General features: G+C 36.3%; 1 long non-coding RNA gene across 8 annotated transcripts in view; it reads left to right on the top strand.

Moving 5' to 3' along the window:
- Positions 1–19,235, top strand: part of LOC147845637 (uncharacterized) — a 149,310-nt gene that overhangs the window by 85,043 nt on the left and 45,032 nt on the right. For 3 of the 8 annotated variants that reach the window (XR_015480821.1, XR_015480820.1, XR_015480825.1), the window contains 2 exons: positions 13,306–13,346; positions 13,422–13,529. This is a non-coding gene — a long non-coding RNA (uncharacterized LOC147845637). Of the gene's footprint in view, positions 1–2,607; positions 2,949–13,305; positions 13,347–13,421; positions 13,530–19,235 lie in introns of all 8 variants that reach the window. The other 5 variants (XR_015480822.1, XR_015480818.1, XR_015480819.1 and 2 more) reach the window with 4 other exon arrangements.

Here is a 19,235-nt window from a genome sequence, read left to right as displayed (position 1 = left end):
TTAAACTGAAAGTGGGGGAAAATAAACAAGTGGGCTAATAGTTCAGGGGGGCTAATAATTCTAACTTCAACTGTATATATACAATACAAGTTTTCAGTTTTCTTCAAAATATCTTTTGTGTTCAACAGAAGAAAGAAACTTATAAATGTTTGGAACAACAAATATAAATTTAATAATATAGATAATTATAAATGAATACACATTTTCATGAACTTTCCCTTGCTTATTAACATATTGTCTGTGATTAGTACTTTAATAGCTATATATTCGATCATACAGTTTTCTGCATGCATATTCCTACTCAATACCTAAACGTTTCTACCTTACTGACAACTAATAAGCAGCATATTGGGAGTTTATTGAGGCAAAAGTAAAACATCTTTTTCAGTGTACTGATAATTTTAATTAAAAGAAATGGTTACACTTTATTATAAGGTGTCCTTGTTTAAACTTTCAGTTTACTTCTAACATTAGATAAATTCATGTACTTAACATACCAGAAAAATTCATAAATTCTTTTCATCTCACGATTATACAACAGCAGGGGATCCCAAACTCAGTCCTGGAGGGCCGATGTCCTGCAGAGTTTAACTCCACCCTGCTTCAAATCACAGCTGTCAGGAAATTCCTAATATGCCTAGGAGCTTGATTAGTTCAGGTGTGTCTAATTAGGGTTGGAGCTAAACTCTGCAGGACACCGGGCCCTGCAGGACCAAGTTTGGGCACCCCTGTACTAGGGTTGCACGATATTGAAAAAATCTGATATTGCAATGTTTAGTTTTTCTGTAATATGAATATAATTTCAGCAGATGATTTGAATGGTTCTATTTTGATTTCATTTATTCAGATTGATTTGGATGATCAAATCTTTTTCTATGCAGTGCATTTGCATAAATCATAATAAATGACAAGCATGTATAAATACGACAGTGCAAAGATGAAAGTGAAATACAGTGCCTTATGGTTTTCCGGAAAGTCTTAATAGTATTCATCTACAATCTGAAAAATCAAGCAAAATAACATGGCCATCATTGTATAAATGATTTAAAAATATTAATAAATTTATCTTTGATCTTATTCTGCAATGTGAATATTGTAGATACACACATTGCGTTATCGATGCTAAAACAATACACCTGTATTATGCAGTTCTACTTTAACAAATGATCAGGGTGACAACAGGGTTGCGGTCCAAATGCAGCTTATTTACAACTTAGTCTGACAGGCTATGGTCAAAACAGGAGCAAACTGTATCATGGTGTAATCCAAAAGTATAGTTGTGGTCACAGATAGGGGTGCCTGACGTGAAACTGACGATTCGACACAGTGTCGAGATCCCAAAGCGGAAGTGTTTCGAAACACTGCATCAAAGCATGATCCGAAACACCCAGGTCACGTGACTAAGGCGATTTGAAACACCCAGGTCATGTGCCTACAGTGTTCTTAAACACCAGGTCACATGACTAAAGCAAAGCATTGGCCATTTCAGAAGCGTTTCGAGACCTGGTGAAACTGTGTTTGACTGACAGGGTTGGAAAAAATCTCTATTGCATGTAGCGTAATGGACCATGCACATGCATAGAGTTACTGTGCTGCAAATGTCATGAGTTTGAATCCCGATTAGTACAAATACTCTGAATTTATGACGATGTATTATAATAATGTTTCTTTTCTGGCCAAAACAATACTATTTATTCAAAATTTATTCATTCTGATATCATAACAATGTTAAAACAAAACACGTTAAAAGAACAGAGCACTTAAAAACTAACGTCTCTAACTGCTTCACCCTGGACTCAAACCCATTATCTCGGCATGCTAGTCTGGAACTACCACCGCTTCACTAAATCACAGCCTCAACTCTACAATGTGGGGTTTAATACTTCAAAAAATTTTCAAAGCTTCGACACATTTGCTTTGACTGTTTCAGTGTTTCTTTAAACCTAGCTTTGCCTACCACTAGTCACAGGCAAAGAGGTCAGTGCAGGCAGAAAACTATCAAAATCCAAAAAACAATCCAAAAATCAAAAACCAGACAGAACAAAACATGGGAACAAGGACATGCAACTAACATACTAAGCTAAGAATGAGTGTGTCTGTGGTGCTTAAATAGTCCAAGTAATCAATAAGGGTGATCTGCAGCTGAGTGTGTGAAATCAAGGGGTGATCTGGAACTGGTGTGTGAGTGCTGGGCATGATAGGATTAGTAGTTCAGTGAAGTGGCAGATGTGTAGCTCTCCAGCTATCTACAAATGCTAGATCGCTGGTTATCAGAACACCTACCCAAGTGCTTAATCTGAGCCGGATCTTGCCACACCCTGCTGCGGGAAACGTCAGATGTTCATGTTTTGTGTTCTGGCATTTATTTTAATTGATCCAGCATTACATTTGCGTGGTGAATACCTCACCACACAAATAAAGGTAGTCACTTTTGACCAATCAGCTTTCTAATGTTAAAATCACTCTAACTGGTTGGTTATTATTGTTTCGCATACAGTGAACAGTGAAAATAAATAGTGCCATAACGGCCTACCTAAATAATATTTGTATTTTCAAAATGCCTGAGGCAATCAAGCATATATTATTATTTGTGTGCTCCAACTTTAGGGGAATCATACTTCGCAGCCTCCCTGGGAAAGTCTATGCCACATTACTGTAGAGGAGGATCCAGTCGATGGTTGAACCTAAGATCCAGGAGGAACAATGCGGTTTTCGTTTGGGCCGTGGTGCACTGGACCAGCTCTATACCCTCACCAGGGTGCACAAGGGTTCATGGGAGTATGCCCAACCAGTCCACATGTGTTTTGTAGACTTGGAAAAGGCATTCGACTGTGTCCCTCGTGGCATTCAATAGAGGGTGCTCTGGGAGTATTGGGTCTGAAACGCTCTGTTAAGGGCCATCTCGTCCCTGTATGAACAGAGTAGGAGTCTGGTTCGCATTGCCAGCAGTAAGTCAGACTTGTTTCTAGTGTTTCCAGAATTGTTATTTTCCATACACTTCCCGTTATAATTTGCATTAGTTTTGGTCAAGCTTGTTGGTTGCACATCAAACACAACTCAAACCTATGGCTTTTTTATTCTATACTTCTGTCCTTTGGAATTCTCTAACTCTTGAACTAAATTTTAGAACTAAGATTATTTAAAAATTCATTTGTAGATTTAATTTGTATTGCTTTATTTTATTGTATTGTTTTTATAGTGTTCAGTTCTTTGAGAAGCTGCTTTAGAAGGCACGTTATGAAATAGTTTAATAAATTATTATCATTGTTATTATTATTATTATTATTGTTATTATATGGTTAGAATGTAGGTTAGTTTTGTTGCATATAATTATGCATACGTAATTGTAATTACTATAGTAAGTACATGGAACGTGTAACAAGGACACCTTAAACTAAAGAGTTACCAAACAAACGAACATAAATTTCATTAAACGTATATAATTTAATCAAAATAAATGTTTAAAGTTTTAATTCAAATAAGTGTAAATAAATGTATGAATAAAGAAATACTGTAATGAGAGAAAATAAAAACAAATAATCATGTAACTTCATAGAAACTTCATATTTTAGTCCCATATACATTTGTTTCACAATGTAAATCAATCATTAAAAGTCCCCATGAAATTAAAACTAACCATATGATTTTGTTAGCTCACATTGCCAGTTTTGTGGTGAACAATTAATTTGTGCATGTCATTAAAAACAAAAAAATAGTCGAAGTATAATGAAAAATAGTGAAAATGCACTTCCTTAAATTCTCAGATTGTGTCTGTCTGAGGTAATGAGCATGGCAAACATGTTTAACCACACCCCTCCAACTGTTGCTATGACAACAAACAGAAATGGTGAGGAGGAGGAGTCTGTTAGGTTATAATAACTCTCCTTAAACCCTTTCCCCCCATCTTTCTGAATGAAATGCCTACTTTACAACCATCCAATCAGCTCGCAGTAGAAAAGAACAAACGACGCCCACTGTTTTCTCATTTAATATTCCTGTTTTCTAGGAACTGCCTCAAATATGAAAACAAAAACAGTCATAGCTCCTGGTTCATTCATTCATTTTTAGTCCCTAGTCCCTTTATTAATCAGGGATCACCACAGCAGAATGAACCACCAACTTATCCAGCTTATTTTTTACGCAGCGGATGCCTTTCTATCCGCAACCCAGTACTGGGAAACACCCATACACACTCATTCACACACATACACTACAGCCAGTTTAACTTATTCAGTTCATCTACAGCACATATCTTTGGACTGTGGTGGAAACCGGACGAAAACCCACACGAACACAGGGAGGATATGCAAACTCCACACAGAAATGCCAACTGACCCAGCAGAGGCTTGGGCCAACAACTTTCTTGCTTTGAGGTGATCGTGCTACCCACTGCACCACCGTGACGCCCCCCTTCCGGTTCATGTGGACTTTAAATACGAAATATATGCATATTATGATGGGGTCATTACACAAGGATAACTCTATTTAGGGGTCTGTGGCATCTAAACGATTGAAAATTCGTTTTTGAACCCACTGCGATGTCAGAGCTTAAAAGCAAGTCACTGTTAGGCCTGTCAGAGACGTTTATGTAAGCGCAGCACTATAATGCCAATACAAATGTCAAGGAATTCAAAGAATACCGCCAGAACAGCTGCTTTCATTTGTTGAATGAAGGTTTAATGGGTGGTCTGACAGGGAGGGGTGTGTTTGACTCAGACCCCTTTAAGGAGAACATTGTGCCACACGTCAGTGGCGTTATGTTTTGGTGTCCTCAGCTGTTCAAGGTGCCCCTGACATTCCCCAAAGGCCTGAAACGGAGAACCCGGTGCTCTGGAAACAAATGAGTTCTTGGATCTTTGTTGTCCCTCCTGACCCGCCTGTCGCGCTAACTGACGCTTGCCTGAGAAAGATAGTGGCACTCACACAACACATGAAAATAGAGCAAGCCGTCTGAGATGTGGCTGCTGTACAAGACGTGACTTTGATCATTTTGACATGACATGTTTTGTTGTTTACTGAAGTTCTGTTGTGTATTAAACAGGCTTGGATGAAATGAAGTGTGCATGGCGATAATGGGACATTGTTCACTATCATATCATATCATATCATATCATATCATATCATATCATATCATATCATATCATATCATATCATATCATATCAAGCATTTAGGGGTCCAGGGTCTGAAATTGCACATAATGACAGGGGTAGTGCTGTTTTAGTGCTTTTACAGATTGGTATGAGCAGCATGTCCAATAATACACATTTATAGTTATAGTTATAGCAATATTTCCCAACCCTTTTCCTTGAGGCACACCAGCACATATTTTGGATGTCTCCCTTATCTGACCCAAACATTTCAGGCTTTGGAGTCTCCTCTAATGTTCTGATGAGTTGATTCAAGTGTGTTTTAATAAGAAGAGGTTTAAAATGTGTACTGTTGGGGTGCCTTTTTGGAACAGGGTTGGGAAACAGCGAGTTATAGTAATGTTTTTCTGGCACTACATCCTGATATGTTTAATATTATTATTAATAATATTACTAATTTAAAAGTTTTTTTTTTCTCACCCAAGAGTTGTAGATGATGTGGTTATTTTTATTTTAACTTCATTTTTAGATAGGCAGCAGTAAAATAATGATATTTTTGCTAAAACACTGCAAAAACCAAAAATACAGCAAATACAAATAACATCTGTTATACAGTACATGCATGACTCCAGCTGTTCAAATAAAGACGGTTTCTTGACAAGATGCGTATTGACATTTAGCAATATTAATCAGTGTGTTTCTTTGTCATAATTGGAAAAAGTGTTTGTTTTGTATGTTATTTTAAAAATAATAGTTTTATTTGCAGCCCTCATGTGAGATTTTAATTCTTTCTGATGTCTGATGTTTAACAGAGCTGGGAAATTCTTTACAGTATTTCCTATTATATTTTTCTTCTGGAGAGAAAATTGAAATTCTATTAGTATGGCTGGATTATTTTATTTTTTTTAAATTTTACATTTAACATTTTGATGTGAATATTATTAGCACCCTTCAGAAATCTTTTTTTTTCAGTTGGCTGCAGAACGAACCACTGTTGTTGAAAGATTGCCAAGCTCATTTTAACTTTATATTTATATTTAACCCTTTAAATTGCACTTTAATCTGAATACTAGTATTTTACAAAATTCATTCATTCATTTTCTTCTCAGCTTAGTCCCTTTATTAATCAGGGGTCACCACTGCGGAATGAACCTACATAGCAGATGCCCTTCCAGCTGCAACCCATCTCTGGGAAACATCCATACACACTCATTTACACACATACACTATGGGCAATTTACCAATTCACCTATACCCCATGTGTTTGGACTTGTGAAGGAAACAGGAGCACCCTGAGGAAACCTACGCAAACATGGGGAGAACATGCAAACTCCACACAGAAATGCCAACTGACCCAGCCGAGGCTCAAACCAGCCACCCTTCTTGCTATGAGGCGACAGTGCTAACCGCTGCGCCACCATGCCACCTATCTTACAAAATAACTGGTAAAATATTATGTACTGTCATACTTGGAAAACTAAGTATGTTGTACGAAATTAGTAATATATTAATAATTGTAATGCATTATATTATAATTTAGTTGATGAAAAAAAAATGTGTACAATAATCTATGCGTTAAATGTCACATGGGAAATATTTGAAATATAAAGATAAAATTGTTGTACATACATTTGTTTATTACTCCAAGTACCTCTGTTAAACATGAGTGCATCAAATTGATAAAAAATGACTATTAGAAATGAACAAGGAAGTAAGCAGAATCTAGCAGACAGCATCCACAGCAGAATGAACCGCCAACTTATTCAGGACATGTTTTACGCAACAGTTGCCCTTCCAGCCAAAACCCAACTCTGTGAAACTTTGTTTATACAGTTGAAACCAGAACCACGATGTTGTTTGTATTGTATTTTTGATCACTGAATGCACTCTTGATATGCATAAGACACATTCAACTCAAATTTTTGGAGACGTACAATACAATAACATTTTTCCTTAAACATCATTGATTTGCTCACTGTTTTCTAAGTGAGCTGTCCCATTTAAACAGCCACCTATGCTCATATACTGTAATCATACTAAAGGTTGTTGATGTGCTGAGATATGGCTTTCTCCCAAAGAAAGACTCTTTTATTTCACACTTTCTCAGTCAGCGGGAGAGTGCCATGTCGACACGGTCCCACTGCATCAATTAAAAATGTGTTGCTTGAGGTTAGGCTGGATATGAGCAAGCAAGCACTTATTAATACTAGCCGCATAAAACTTGCACTCTTCATAATTAAGCTTGACCCTGCTTGCCTTATATAGTATATACACTTCTCAAGACCTCACTGTTATGCAAAGAATCACTGTATATTCTTGTGATTTCAGAGACGAGTAGATGTAAACACGTAATGAGGTAGAGAGGAAAAAGAAAAGGCATGAAGGTCATGAGTGACACCAGCATCATTGAGCTATACATCTGCATATTAACATGTGAATGATCATTTTAGGAGAGATGAGTGCTGGTGCACTGCTCTGTGAAGAATGACATTAAGGGCTTGATTTATTGTATGTGAAGGAGCCTCTCGGCAGCTGTTAGTCAATGGAGGATTCGTAATGACGCCCTTCACTTGCTTTGAGTGAATGAGAGAAGAGCTGGAACTACAGTGGAAAGATCTGCATTACGTATGGTGGTCTGATGTGCCTGTTTTACATGGCGAAGAGCTCCTGTTCTTGCATTAAAGGCTCTGATTTATTAAACCAAATGGCAAATTAGCATGAGAGTGCCCTCTGGTAAAAGTGCTGATGGAAAGTTTTGCTTGTGATCTACTGAAAATGCGTGAATTAAAGAACAGAAGCAGCAGCTTATTTTCATGTTCAACGAAAAGCTTAAACCAGTGCAAGTTAGGTTTAAAGTTTAATCAAGTGTCATCCTACATGCCTTTGGAAAATATTGCATTTTGTTTGAAAAAAGCATCAAGATTTATGCAACCCTGGCTCATTCTAATTATGTACCCCATATACATTTCTGGGGTGGCATAGTGGCGCAGTGTGTAGTGCTGTTACCTCACAGTAAGAAAGCTGTTGGTTTGTGCCCCACTGGGTCAGTTGGCATTTCTGTGTGGAGTTTGCATGTTCTTCCTGTGTTCGCATGGATTTCCTCCAGGTGCTTCAGTTCATACACTACATGCGCTATTGGTGAACTGAGTAAGCTAAATTGTGTGTGTATATGTCCTAGTCCTCCAGGTTGGGGGTTGAGCATTGGGCTAACAGCCCACATTGTAAAAATTAGATGTTACGAAACACCAACATGGTGTGGCTAAATATCAACTTCAATATAAATGGTCCTGAGATTAAGTAAGTTAGGATATACATTTCTGGAGAGCACCAAATATGTCTCAGGAGGTACGTTTTTTTGCAGTTTTTATTTTGTGAATCCACCAGAGATCTCAAATTTCTTTTGCGAGTTTCATTTGCGCCTACTGTTTTGGCGTAAATCCACCAGAGACCACTGTCAACTGACTGAATGACTGACTGACTAACTAAGGGCTCTATTTTGACGTTCCAGGCGCAAAGTCCAAAGCGCAGGGCGCATAAGCATTAAGGCATTAAATAATCCACTTTTGTTATTTTAAGGACGGAAAAATACACTTTGCACCATGGCGCATTGACTAACAGGGTTGAGCTTATTCTCTTAATGAGTTATACAGTAGGTGTGTTTTAAGATTAAACCAATCAAAGTCTCATCTCCCAATCCCTTTAAGAGTCAGTTGCGTCACGCCATAGCACATTTGCTATTCACATGATGGACTTTGTAATTGTAAAAACTGAACGCTTCACTAGCGAGAAAACAGTTAAACAGAGCGTCTACAGAGGGAGAATAACGTACTCATTCTTTACTTTCACTTTCACTGTCATGGATAAGGAAACGTTGCACTACGCACAGACATCCATTAGCCCATACATAATTAATTTAGTTTATAAAGCGCAAAGATTTGTTTCAAAACAACTTCTAAATTTTGTTCTAATTTACAGCAAATGAATAAATGAACAACAAAAACGAAGTGTGGTTAAAAGTGGTTAAAAGTGTGGTGTTTTTTTCCAAATACACATGCTGTGCCCCATATGGTCTAAAACCTGACAGGTAGGCAAATCTAAGCTTTTTTTTTTATAAAACAAATATAAATATGCATATAATAAACAATACTACTAATAATAATAACATTATACACAAGTAAATTGTCATGAATAAAACTGAACAAGCCCCCCGGGATGAAGAAAGTATGGAGGCGGTGGTTTTTATATTTATGTAGGCTAGAAAATAATATTTTATGTTATATTTTAATCCTTTAATACTTTTTCATTTGTAAAGATATTTGCATATTGCTGTACGTCCTGTGTGTATTAAGCAATGTGTAAGCAATCCGCACAACTTACACACTCCGAGCAGGACTTTAAACCTCTTCTCAGCTGGTCTATTGAACAGTCTATTTTAGTTGCTTAAAAAAAAGCAACGCGCCAGCACTGCGCCTTAACACGCCTCCTTTTTTTAGACCAGAATGCCTAAAGGCGCACATATAAGTGCAAATACATTTGTTTTTTATACAGCATGCTGCAAAACGTCAAAACGACTCTTGCGCTGAGCTTAAACTAGCAAACAACAATTGCGTTGCGCCTTGCGCCGGGTGTATGGTAGGGCCCTAAATGACTGATCGACTGACCCACCCTCCTCCTTCCATAAACCCAACCAATAATGTTTTTAAAAGCACGACTGACCAGAGCTCATCTACTTCCCTAAACCCAGCAGACAGTGTTGTCAAAAGAAATCCAGAAAAAGAAAAACCCTCGCGGCAGCCTGATTTTACCACATTTACAGATTTTACCACATTCTCACCTTGTTATTTTCTTGTTTATTTTATTTTTGGCCTTTGTTTTTGTCTTACCTGCTTTCTGGAACTGTTCCTCACCAGACTTGAACTCTGTTGTCAACTCCGCTTTGCATCTCAGATCCTCTGACGGACGCGACAAGCCTAAGGACAAACTGGTAACAGCAGAAAAGCCGTCCACACAAAAGTAAGCAGTCAGCTAGTAATACAAAAGGGAGCTGCATCATACCGCCTCGTAGAGTTCATTTTAAAGTCAAAATGAAGCCATACGTACTTCTGGCTACATAATTTGCGGCCTCCAGAAATGTATTTGGGGTACATTTTCAGAATGAGCCTATGTTGCATTTTTCTGTCAAATACTAAGGAAGCTTTGTTTTTTGTTACTTGGGTATAAAAGGACAGAAAGCTTAGAGATCACACTCTATTTTATTTATTTATTTTTATTTACTTATGGTCATTTTGTGGCACTATTGGTTGGAGGTTTAGGGCATGTATAGGAGAGTTTATTTGGTTATGATATATCTGCCTAGTTGTATGTTGTATTTAACTTACATAAGTCAAATGAACAAAATGCTCAAAGAGGGTGACATGGTGGCTCAGTGTTTAGCACTGTCGCCTCTCAGCAAGAAGGTTGCTGCTTTAAGTCCTGGCTGGGTCTGTTGGCATTTCTGTGTGGAGTTAGCCTTTTCTCCTCGTATTTGCATGAGCTTCCTCCAGGTGCTCCGGTTTTCCCCACAGTCCAAAGACATGTGCTATAGGTGAATCGATTAAACTAATTTGTTCGAAGTGTATGTTTGTGAATGAATGTGTAGCTGGGTTGCAGCTGGAAGGGCATCTGATGTGTAAAACAAATGCTGGATAAGTTGGTGGTTTGTTCGCAGTGGCCCCCCCTGATGAATAAAGTGACTAAGCCGAAGAAAAATGAATAATGTTAAAAAAAAAAAAGTTAGGTTACAAATGAGTAAAGCTGATGATGATGATGATGTGTGTGTACTCTTCCAACAGTAAAGGAGTAAAGTGGGTTAGGATGTGCTTTTAGGGTCTGTTAATAACACATTTACTTAAAATATGTGTACTGCAAAACTTAGTAAATGTCATTTTGTGCAAATTATTTAATACTCTGCTATGATAAAGTTTCTTTTTCTAAAAATTATGCAGTAATGTCTGCTGCAAAAATCAAATAATAAATCTAGGTTACTTTTAGTCCAAATTGACCATGTTTAAATATAGTTATTTGTGTGTGTTTCTTTTCTGCTGTGAAAATGATCACTATTTATGATCTGTCTGTCTGCCAGCCTGCGAGTGTGTGCATGTGTGTGTGTGCGTGTGTGCGTGCGTGTGTGTGTGTGTGTGTGTGTGTGTGTGTGTGTGTGTGTGTGTGTGTGTGTGTGTGTGTGTGTGTGTGTGTGTGTGTGTGTGTGTGTGTGTGTGTGTGTGTGTGTGTTAGTTTGAGGGGTTTACAAGAACACAAATTTGTATATTGACATGGGTATGAGGTACTGTATTACAAGGGTGACATACACTAGCAGTCAAAAATTTGGGGTCAGTCGAATTTTTAAATGTTTTAAAATAAGCTTATCCTGTTCACCAAGGCTGCATTTATTCCATCAAAAATACAGTACAATTTGTAAAATTGTGAAATAGTATTACACTTTAAAATAACTGTTCAAATGTAGCTTAATTAAATTTAATAATTTATTCCAGTGATTTTAAAGATTAATTTTTAGCTTCATTAGTCCAGTCTTCAGAGTCACATGATCCTTTAAAAATCACTCTAATATTAATTATTATTGTTATTATTACTATCTTATAATTGATTTTATTATTATTAATGGTAATAGTAATAAAAGCAATAATGACTGGAAAAATAATTTCATTTGAAACAACATACAAAATGTAATAAATCAATATTTAATAAATATTTAACAAATTTAACTTGATGAACAGAATAATAAAATTAAATTAAATAAAAGAACATGAAAAAAACTGACCCCAAACGTTTGACCAGTAGTGTAGTTTATGAGGCCATGCCCCGAGTCCTCATTATTCAAAATGATTCAAATTCACACTTAATCAAACCGTGGGCATTAACAATTTGCCACAGGTACTCTGTGAGGGTTTGGTTTAGAGTAAGGTAATATAACAAGTAGTTTTACAGTACAAAGTCAATAACACCTATATAGACTACATATCTGTGTATATTACACATGCTGTTTAGAAGTTAATTGAGAGTTTGGAGATTGCAAAAAAAAAAAATTGGGAACAATTTTTGTAAACAAAAATGTATTAAATCTATTATTTTGTTACTTATTATTACATTTATAAGACTTTTATAATTAGATATGTTATAAATAAATTGTGTTCTGTTAAAATTTCATTAAAAATTATTATGGTTTTCTCAAAAAGATGATTTAATACTGTTTTCAATACACTACTACTACTAATTATTATTAATATTAATAATAAAATTATTTGTTATTTAGTATTTTTTATTTTATATTCAATGATTTCAAGTTAAAATATACTGTATTTATAATACCACCCTAATTAATTTGTAGAATTTTAATACAAAAATAATTGTTTATTATTATATATGCCGAAAAGGAAGTGCGGATCCAAATGCAAGTTTAATCAACAGAGAATGGTCAGGCAAGCAACAGTCAACACAGGGGCAATCAGATGTAGACAGGAAATCCAGAGTCGTAGTCAAATATCAGACAGGAGAAAACGATAAAACAAGGCAAGGGTCTAACACGTCAAGACAAGACAAGAAAAATGCATCGTAATGTTCACAATACTGTTTACAAAACTGAGCCATGATATGTGTGTGTGTGTATGTGTGCGCGCTGTATAAATAATCCTTGTAATCACATCATGAGCAGCTCCCAGCCATGAGTGTGTGGAATCAACTGAATGAGGAACAGGTGTGAGTTGCATGACTGGAACTTGTAGTCCAAATACCAGCAGATTTGTAGTCATTAGCGATAAACGTGTTTACCAGCATTCTTCCAAGGGTTAAATCGCTGGTGATTGTGACAGAGAGACAGGAATACATGGGGAGAAGAGAGAGGGGGGAAGGATCGGCAAAAGACAACAAGCCGGGAATCAAACTCAGGTTGCCATGAGCTATACGTCGGCACACTTTACCGCTAGGCTATTGGCGCAGACAATAAAATAAATGTTATTAAACATATTTTAATATATATTATAAGAAACTTTTATGAAGAAAAAAATAATTCTCACAATCTTAAGAAAAGGCAGTGCATGCTCCTTCTCAAGAGCCCTTGTTGGGTTCAAGCTGCTGAAGATCTTCTTACTGTCGAGTTTTCACTTGTATCCTTGGCCACAGGAAACAGAATCATCTTTAATTCAGAATTCTTGTATGTTCCAGTTGGACATTTATCACGTTGAAGAACGGCGAAGAACTACAAGGTGAGCAAAATCTTTACTTACAGTATTTCATGCAGTCCCTGAGAACCATCATCCTCACAGCCGTAGTTTTCTCAGCACTCGTTCTTCTTCAGGAACAGACAGATGATGATGGAGGCTCTCTGTTGTGTCCTGGGATCAGCACGGCGGTGTGTGATTGATACCCGGGGCAGAATCCAAGCGCGGGTGAGTTATTTTACACACACCTACACACTCATTCGCACCAAGATATCCACTCGCTCCTGTACAAAGAAATGTGCGCCAGGGCATTGATCAGCCATCTTGACATCTGTGTATGTTCGCCCACAGACTCTCATAATGACATAACTGTACGGCGAGCGGTATTTACTCTTATTTTCTTGTTACTCTGAGTGTCGGATTGTGAAAGGTTGGACGAGGAAGAGCAGGAGAGGTAAATAAGCATGTAGACTGGATATTAACTCAGTTTGTGGGAGGCGTTTGAGTGAATGAGAGGAGGGAAACTGAGAATGAGAGAGCGATTAACATAATTTAGCAGAGGAGAATGTCACTGATGCTTTTGGAGAAACATCTGTAGGAACCATAGCAAAGGTTTATGAGATGAAATTAGAGTTATGGATAGGTTAAAGGTTAGATCTGATATCAAGCCAACAAATTCATTCAATCATTCATTTTCCTTTGAAACCACCAGATATTCTAGCATATGTTTTACTCAACAAATACCCTTCGAGCCACAACTCAGTACCGGGAAACACCCATAGACACTTATTCACACATCCGCTATGGCCAATGTAGATTATTCAATTAACCTATAGTGCATGTGTTTGGACTGTGGAGGAAACCAGAGCACCCAGAGGAAACCCACGCCAACACTGGGAGAAGATGCAAACTCTACAGAGAAATGCCAACTTTCCCAGCCGGGACTCGAACCAGTGACCTTCTTGCCAGTTGACAAATTGTTTATATCAAATATTTGCAACAATTTAGTCTAATTAACAATTCTCACTGTTAAATTGTGGCTTACTACCTGTCTATTAAAAAGATATTGACTGTTTATTAGTATTTATATGGTATATATTCTGCATAATCTTATTTGTATATACATTCCTAATCCTATACAATACCAAAATCTAACTACTCATAAATAACTATTAATAAGCAAAACATTATGAGTTTATAGAGCAAGCAAAAATCATAGTTAATGGACTAGTTAAAATACATAGTTTATTCAACCTAAATGTAAAATGGGACCAAAGAGACGATCGCTAAATGATTAGGGGGATAGGGGGTTTGTTGAAGGTTGGTTTGAGACTCCTGCCTCAAACAGATTAGTCTATTTAAATGTATTTTACTATTTGTTAAAATGTAATGCCAAATGTGTAATCTGTTTTTGTTAATAAACAATATATTAAATTGTAATTTATTGAACTGTCTAGTTTTGTTGCATTTAAAGCTGGAAGCATTGACAACTTGTATCAAAATTTATCGTTATTGTTCAATATGGAAAAAAAAAAATATTGAGTTGCATTTTTTGCCATATCACCCATTTCTAGTTACAGTTATAGTGCCACCTGCTAGGTGAAGGAACTTGTGTGCAGTTTAACAACCTTGACAAATTTCTCTTTTAATTTCCCACCCATGATTTATTTACTGCTTAATGTCATTCAAAGGCCAACCTCAAAGGGCTTTAAGGGCCCTTTCAATGGTTCTGGCAGCTTTTATCTAAAATGAACATCAACTTGAAATACTTGTAATGTTAGGGATGCCACAATACTCTATATAATATTGAACCATTTGGTACAACCTCCACAGTCCAATACACATTGCAGTTATTCGGTTTTGCATTCAAATTTAAAAATTGTATTTTGTTTTTCCCCCATTCCTTTAACTACTCTCTAAACTGACTCTGTGCATGTTACACTCTCAAAAAAAAGGTACACGGTGGTACAAATAATGTTCCTTGAGGACTGTTTTGACCCTTTGTAAAAATTGTACCTTATATGGTAAAGAAAAGACCCTTATGATATTGTTCTGTGCCTTTATGGTAACTGAATTGAAGGTACACAATTGTTCCAATATAAAAGGTACATAAGTGTTGAACAACTCCTTTATTACAATATCTATGGAAATAAATATGACTAGAAAGGCAAAGTGATTTTAGGAATAATTTCTATATTAAAACAAGAATCATCAATTAAAAGTATAAGTTTAAAGAAACTTATAAACAATAATTATTAAGTTCTCTAATATATCATTCATTCATTCATTCATTTTCTTGTCAGCTTAGTCCCTTTATTAATTCGGGGTCACCACAGCGGAATAAACCGCCAACTTATCCAGCAAGTTTTTACGCAGCAGATGCCCTTCCAGCCGCAACCCATCTCTGGGAAACATCCACACACACACTCATACACTACGGACAATTTAGCCTACCCAATTCACCTGTACCGCATGTCTTTGGACTGTGGGGGAAACCAGAGCCCGGAGGAAACCCACGCAAACGCAGGGAGAACATGCAAACTCCACACAGAAACGCCAACTGAGCCGAGGCTCGAACCAGCGACCCAGCAACCTTCTTGCTGTGAGGCGACAGCACTACCTACTGCGCCACTGCTTCGCCTCAAGTTCTCTAATACAATATTACAAAAACAACTGGTAAAACACAAAACTATAGGTAAACTAAACATTTAAGGCATTTTAAATAAATGTTTGGTAAGTGTATTTAAAACGGTTATGGTACATAGTCTTGTCACTGTGGTGGTACCTTTATGGATCAGATTTGTACCTTTAATGAAGGTACAATATTGTATCTGCAGGTTTTAAAACCCAAAGGTAAATTTTGGTTTCCCATGGTACAAATCATGTCTAGGTAAAGGTAAAAACTGCAATGGTACAAATTTGTTTCTAAAAGGTACTGCCCCGGTGACAAGAGGTTGTACCTTCTTTGGTACAACATTATACTGTTTTTTCTGAGAGTGTAGAATGTCTATGCATACTTTAAAACAAGGCTCCCCGTGAGTAAAAATCCCATCAGTGAGCACTAAAATAGGACATGCCGTTATGTAAAAATGAAAGCGGCATAAGGTATTAGATGTGGACAAAGACTAATCTTTACAGCAGTCTTGATCTGTTTGTTAACAGCTAAAAAGAGCTAAAAGAGCAATCACACCAGAGTTTGCTTATTTGAACCAAAGGTTGAACAGTCACTAAATCGCATCGTGTGTAAGACAATTTAAGAGAGAGAAAATATGTGACAAACGTAAACAGAAACTGGTGTTTTGTATGTTTTTGTGCATCCACAGACACATGTGAACTCTCACCTGAACTTGTGTGTTTGGCTCTGCATGAAACTCCTTCACATTTCTGTACCTCGAGGCCTCCATGGCCCACTAATTAAACTGACACTGGCTCCGGCTTCTCGCCCATGGGCCGTCATGGTGGCTGATAAGGGCATTATGGGGGAGGCTGTTGTGATGTGTGGAGGCTGTGGTCCTCCTGCCAGCATCAGACGCTCAGAGATCAGAGCATGAGCGTGAGCCTACAGAGGCTGTACCCAGAACAGAAGGGTTCACTGAGCTCTGCTAGTCCAGCAGTACTGAGATAACAGCACACAGATGCTGACCAGTGTGCCTGACGTTGTTGATAATGAAAACACACACTGGCCTAATGCTGCACTGCATGGCAACAGACCCTTTACACCTGCTCGGCTATTATATTATATTATATTATATTATATTATATTATATTATATTATATTATATTATATTATATTATTTTATATTATATTATATTATATTATATTATATTATATTATATTATATTATATTTTATTATATTATATTATATTATATTATTTTATATTAAATTATATTATATTATATTATATTATATTATATTATATTATATTATATTATATTATATTATATTATATATACACACACACACACACACATATAAAACTGATAAAAATATATGACATGTGAGCTTTCCTTAAAAATGCTAAATAATTTGCCATTGAGGTAAGTAATATAAACTTATTTAAAACTGAAAATTCACAGGCAGATTATTTAGCATGGTTTAAGGAGAAAAACTTGCTTAATTTAGATTTGTTATTACTGAAAACTATATATATTTTAAACTTGTTCAGAAAATAGTTGTTGATTTCATTCATTTATTCATTCTTTTTTTTTGCCTTAGTTCCTTTATTAATCTGGGGTCGCCACAGCGGAATGAACCATCAACTTATCTAGCATATGTTTTACGCAGCGGATGTCCTTCCAGGTGCAACCCAACACTGGGAAACACCTATACACTCTTGCATTTACACACATACACTACAGATAATTTAGCTTATTCAATTCACCTATAGCACATGTCTTTAGACTGTGGGGGAAACCGGAGCACCCAGAGGAAACTCATGCCAACACGGTCCATCTTGATTTTAGAATGTTTATATATTTGGACTGAAAACTATACAACATTTTTTTAGGTACTTTTATTTTAAGGTTTTTTAAGTACAACAGAAGAAAAACAATGTTGTCTCAGAACATAGACACCTTGCAGGTACATATAATATGAATTGCCATGCATGTGGGTTCAGCTGTTGGGGATACAAAATGTAGTGATACACAGTATGTAGACATCAAAAAGTCCTATAAGGTAGCGTACCTGTCAGTTTTCATGAGGGATGCTGGATTTAGAATGAGCACATTTCAGGTCTAAGTATCCAAGGAGGATTCCCAGGTAGCAAAGAATTTTTCGTTACAATTGGACCTCATAAATCGGAGCCTTTCCAAGTGGATAAAGGAGGCCATATCCATTAACCAGGTTCAAAAAGAAGGAGGTAAAGGAGATTTCCAGTTTTTTGTATTAGCCACTTGGTCACAGTCATGCCTAGAGTAAGGGCTTGTTGGAGATGTTTTGGAAGGGTGAGGGAGTGTTCTGAAACACTAAAAAATAGAAAGCTTTGAAAAACTGTACAACATTAATATTAAAAAAAATGTAAAAAAGGCATTTTTGCAGTGTATTACTTTTTTTTTTTTTTTTTTGGAAAATGAGGATGTCATGGACATGCTTGTATGAGCTTGATAACTAAAACACACAGTGTGCAAATGAGTATTTTTTATATACGAAGTAAACAGTATAGGCCTACAATGTAAATATCCCTTCAACTGCCTGCTCTACCAAATGGTTGTTCATATTTTACTTTTTTAAGGAATGACTGTTAAAGTCATTTAAATAATGACTGTTTTAAATAATAGTTTACACACAGCATTGTTGGTTTACAACAAAAAAAAAATCAAACAAACATAATCCTGCTGCACTGTTACACTTGATTTTGGTTTTATTGTAAAAAAAAAAGAAAAAAGAAAAAGAAAAAAACAAACAAACAAGAAAACAAGAAATGTTAAATAGGAAAGTGAAATATTTTATGGCATACTTCTACAAATAAAGATGATTTAGTATTCAAAATTTATTATTTTGATTATGTTTTTTAATAAATTGGTCTTACACTTCATATGTTCAGATTTTTCACAGCATTTGTATTAATTCCGGTACTTTTACCATAAACCGATACGTCAGCCATTTGGTAGAGGTTGATATTTTAGAAATGATGGGATGTGTTGAACAAAAATACAGTGTGTTCACTAGCTACATTAGGAGTTAAGAAATGCAATCCAAACATTTTTTCTTGGTGGGGCAGTTAAAGGGATACATCATTTGTCTAATTGCTGTAGTTCTGTTTGAACTGAGACGATTTTGATGACATTGTTGTACATTTTTAGTACATATGCACGTAAACCTTTCCTATTACTTTATATATTTAACATTCCGGCCCAATTAAATTTCACAGATCTACCCAGCGCAAACAAGCAATTAAAAAACAACAACCAAAATGCCAAGCCTGGTAAA

This window comes from Danio rerio, chromosome 3 (genome assembly GCF_052040795.2).
Source record: "Danio rerio strain M-AB ecotype USA chromosome 3, GRCz13ab, whole genome shotgun sequence".
NCBI classification, from domain to species: domain Eukaryota; kingdom Metazoa; phylum Chordata; class Actinopteri; order Cypriniformes; family Danionidae; genus Danio; species Danio rerio.
The sequence above is the reverse complement of the archived record's forward strand: the minus strand, read 5'-3'. Positions and strand labels throughout refer to the sequence as shown.